Here is a 5,198-nt window from a genome sequence, read left to right on the forward strand (position 1 = left end):
GTGGATACAGTCCTAGGAAAGAGTCTCCAGCTACGGGAGCACCTGAAAGCTGAACTCATTTATGCTGGAAAAGTCATCAACTGCCGAGCCGAGAAGTTTGTGACGAATCGAATTTACTGTAAGTTCGCTCATCTCTATCTCGAATAGCTAAGACAAATATTGCAAAACTACAACTCCCAGCATGCTTGGATAGCTGATCCAGATGTTGAAAAACTACAACTCCCAGCATGCTCTTGAATAACTAAGACAAATATTGCAAAACTACAACCCCCAGCATGCTCTCGAATAGCTGATTCAAATATTGCAAAACTACAACCCCCAGCATGCTCTCGAATAGCTGATTCAAATATTGCAAAACTACAACTCCCAGCATGCTCTCGGATAGCTGATCTAGATGTTGCAAAACTACAACTCCCAGCATGCTCTCGGATAGCTAATCTAGATGTTACAAAACTACAACTCCCAGCATACAGGGACAGCCGTTGGCCATTCGAACATGTTAGGAGTTGTAGTTTTATAGAGGTGCCCAGGTGGGAGATCACTGTTACAGGAAACTAATCGGGGGAAGAGAAACAATGTAACACAATCTGACGGGTCAGATGCAAGTGACAAACTGCGCCTCCCATGTGACCGCGGCCTTAGAGGAGGCGACATTTCCAGCATTCTTAGGGTTCCTGACCTCGTACTTCATGCACAATGTTCCTTCTCCGGCCGCCATGATTAGATCCTGATTATAACCGGGATCCGAGCGCCGGATGTCTGGGGGGACAGCGGTGACTGTAGATATAAGCACATGTGAAGTATGGTACTGCGCTGCCCCCTAATGGTGGACTAAGCTCACAGCACACGTCTTGTCCTTGATTAAAAAAAATAATAATAATAATAATAATAATTGGTTTCTATCAAAATCGGCGCCACCCTTGTTCTCAGGTCACATCTGGTATTGCAGCTCTGTACTTTTTCGGTGTAATACCAGACACAGCCCATGGGGGGAGCAGCCTGGCCTAGAAGAAACTTATAGGTTAAATCAGTGTTACCCCGTAGTAAAGCTATAACGCCCGACACTTGTTGGTTCTCCAGCTGTTGCAGAACTGTAACTCCCAGCATGCCCTGCTAGTTTTTAGCTGTCATAGAAATGCAGGGATTTAACCCAACTCCTGCCAATAGATGAACAGTGCAGATCCCACAGTCCAGACCAGTGTTTCCCAACCAGGGTGCCTCCAGCTGTTGCAAAACTACAACTCCCAGCATGCCCGGACAGCCATTGGCTGTCCGGGCATGGTGGGAGTTGTAGTTTTGCAACAGCTGGAGGCACCCTGGTTGGGAAACACTAGGGTGGCTTCTTGCAAAAGGTCTAGACTAGTGTTTCCCAACCAGGCAGCCTCCAGCTGTTGCAAAACTACAACTCCTAGCATGCTGTTTGGGAAACACTGGTCTGGACTGTGGGGTCTGCAATGTTTAACAGCAGTTGTGATCACCACAGCGCCCCCACCTGCTTAATATGTCACATTGCAATGTATTTACAGTACAATAAGTAGAACAGCGCTCCCCAGGGACGGCAGCTGCGATGTCTCTTTACGTGGACGGTCAGACTATGGGAGAAACAACGCCCAGTACAGAGGTTGTAGCTGAGCTCTCCCCGCGCTGCGCTCTGCTGCTCCGAGCAGTGAACTATTCTATGATCTGCAGAAATATCATTTATAGGACGTTCAGCTCCGGAGCTGCTGGTGCGATCATCTGCAGAGGACGCCCAGGTCTGCGCTTTCCTTAAAGGAACTGGTCAATAATATGCAGCAATTAGTGTAGCAGAGCCGAGTGTTACTACAAAGAGGAGCGGATTATAGAGAGCAAGAAAAGTGTTATCCTGGGGGATGGGATGACTGATCCTACTGATCCCCGAGACCGATCACTGCACAAGGGTTAACTTTATTTTCTTCTTAATGTCACTGCTGATCCTCATATTATATATAGAATGAATCTCCATAAACACCTGAGTCATTGTACAATTATTACTGATCCTGAGTTATATCCTGTATTATACTCCAGAGCTGCACTCACTATTCTGCTGGTGAGGTCAATGTGTACATACATTACATTACTTATCCTGTACTGATCCTGAGTTATATCCTGTATTATACTCCAGAGCTGTACTCACTATTCTGCTGGTGAGGTCACTGTGTACATACATTACATTACTTATCCTGTACTGATCCTGAGTTATATCCTGTATTATACTCCAGAGCTGCACTCACTATTCTGCTGGTGAGGTCACTGTGTACATACATTACATTACTTAGCCTGTACTGATCCTGAGTTATATCCTGTATTATACTCCAGAGCTGCACTCACTATTCTGCTGGTGAGATCACTGTGTACATACATTACTTATCCTGTACTGATCCTGAGTTATATCCTGTATTATACCCCAGAGCTGTACTCACTATTCTGCTGGTGGGGTCACTGTGTACATACATTACATTACTTATCCTGTACTGATCCTGAGTTATATCCTGTATTATACCCCAGAGCTGTACTCACTATTCTGCTGGTGAGGTCACTGTGTACATACATTACATGACTTATCCTGTACTGATCCTGAGTTATATCCTGTATTATACTCCAGAGCTGCACTCACTATTCTGCTGGTGAGATCACTGTGTACATACATTACTTATCCTGTACTGATCCTGAGTTATATCCTGTATTATACCCCAGAGCTGTACTCACTATTCTGCTGGTGGGGTCACTGTGTACATACATTACATTACTTATCCTGTACTGATCCGGAGTTATATCGTGTATTATATACCCCAGAGGTGTACTCACTATTCTGCTGGTGAGGTCACTGTGTACATACATTACTTATCCTGTACTGATCCTGAGTTATATCCTGTATCATACTCCAGAGCTGTACTCACTATTCTGCTGGTGAGATCACTGTGTACATACATTACATTACTTATCCTGTACTGATCCTGAGTTATATCGTGTATTATATACCCCAGAGGTGTACTCACTATTCTGCTGGTGAGGTCACTGTGTACATACATTACATTACTGATCCTGAGTTATATCCTGTATCATACTCCAGAGCTGTACTCACTATTCTGCTGGTGAGATCACTGTGTACATACATTACATTACTTATTCTGTACTGATCCTGAGTTATATCCTGTATTATACCCCAGAGGTGTACTCACTATTCTGCTGGTGAGGTCACTGTGTACATACATTACTTATCCTGTACTGATCCTGAGTTATATCCTGTATTATACTCCAGAGCTGTACTCACTATTCTGCTGGTGAGGTCACTGTGTACATACATTACATTACTTATCCTGTACTGATCCTGAGTTATATCGTGTATTATACTCCAGAGGTGCACTCACTATTCTGCTGGTGAGGTCACTGTGTACATACATTACATCACTTATCCTGTACTGATCCTGAGTTATATCCTGTATTATACTCCAGAGCTGTACTCACTATTCTGCTGGTGAGGTCACTGTGTACATACATTACATTACTTATCCTGTACTGATCCTGAGTTATATCCTGTATTATACCCCAGAGCTGTACTCACTATTCTGCTGGTGAGGTCACTGTGTATATACATTACATTACTTATCCTGTACTGATCCTGAGTTATATCCTGTATTATACTCCAGAGCTGTACTCACTATTCTGCTGGTGAGGTCACTGTGTACATACATTACATTACTTATCCTGTACTGATCCTGAGTTATATCCTGTATTATACTCCAGAGCTGTACTCACTATTCTGCTGGTGGGATCACTGTGTACATACATTACATTACTGATCCTGTACTGATCCTGAGTTATATCCTGTATTATACTCCAGAGCTGCACTCACTATTCTGCTGGTGAGATCACTGTGTATATACATTACATTACTTATCCTGTACTGATCCTGAGTTGCATCCTGTATGTACATAGTGACCCCACCAGCAGAATAGTGAGTGCAGCTCAGGATCTTTACTGTCTGTAGTTAATGATTCTGCTGTGTATGGAGATTTTTTCTATATTTTTGTCATAGCTCTCAGGGAAATGTGCAGTTTTGATCGGTCGGGGTCTCAGTAAAGGATGGGCGGGGAGGAAAGCGGCAGCAGTGCGTTTTATTTACTGACACTCATCGATCGCTGTCTCACTTCTCCATTATAAGTCTACGGGGCAGTCGATAAGTAAATTGCGCTGCTGCCGCTTTCCTCCTGAGACCCCGACCGATCAAAACTTCACATCTCCCTCTGAGAGGACCAATGTTTTTTGTCCCGGTCCCCACTGTAATGATTTCTCCCTCACGTTTTCCTATATTTTGCGCCTTCCCCTATCTTTGATTATTTCGTAGACGCCGATCACCTTCCTCTTTTCGCTTCCATCTCTCGCCGGTTTGGGGCAAAATCTGATTAAAATAATACAATCCGCTGTGAAGATATTTTTGTACAATATTTTTTTATTTGAATTGTAAAATTCTTTTACGTTTTCGTTTTTTTTGTTAAACACTATAATAAAAGTGAGGACAATAAACCATGACCTGTGACAGAACTACAACTCCCAGCATGCCCTGCAGCTCTCCACTATAGACTGGTTCAGCTGTGGAACACTTCCGGTATAAGGTATCTGGCTGTGCGCTGTGGGCGGAGCTCCTCCACCTGAGACGATTGTCTGGACACTTGAATCCTATTTTTTGGGGGGTTTTTTAGTTTTATTTTCGCACTTACGTTTTTTTAGTTGTTTTTGCTGTCGATACATTTCTATGCAATTGTTGTTTTTCCGGTTTCTCTTCCTATTTATGAAGATGTTTTTATTAAAGTGACATTTGCCGCCGCTGACACTGCCGTTGTTGCCGCCGCCGCGGGCGAGGTTTCCTCCGTGTGTATTTAATGCTCAGTTGTTCTTCCTGTCAGTGATCTCTGTATATTTGATGTCTTGTAATGAGGAACCAAAGAGTACATTTTGAGATTTAATCCATTTTATTTTTTGGGTAGTTGTAATTTTTCTCATTTTATCTTTTCGGATTAAATAAAAAAAAAAAACCTTAGTAGCCGAGTTATTTATCGTCCCCCAACCTGCGCTGTAGCGTGAAATGGCTCGTCTGGTCTTATATACATAAAAAGCTCGTTCGAATTAAGTCTTTGGGCCAAGTTTTTTAAATCACTGTGCCTCCAGCTGTTGCAAAA

At 43.1% G+C, this 5,198-nt stretch overlaps 1 long non-coding RNA gene across 1 annotated transcript; it reads left to right on the forward strand.

Annotated features, from left to right (window-relative positions):
- The first annotated feature begins 78 nt into the window (after positions 1-78).
- On the forward strand, positions 79-5,062 carry LOC130283500 (uncharacterized). The gene is made up of 2 exons (XR_008846719.1): positions 79-3,007; positions 3,191-5,062. It is a non-coding gene; the product is annotated as an uncharacterized LOC130283500 (long non-coding RNA).
- The last annotated feature ends 136 nt before the right edge of the window (positions 5,063-5,198 follow it).

Source organism: Hyla sarda, chromosome 7, assembly GCF_029499605.1.
Source record: "Hyla sarda isolate aHylSar1 chromosome 7, aHylSar1.hap1, whole genome shotgun sequence".
Taxonomy (NCBI): domain Eukaryota; kingdom Metazoa; phylum Chordata; class Amphibia; order Anura; family Hylidae; genus Hyla; species Hyla sarda.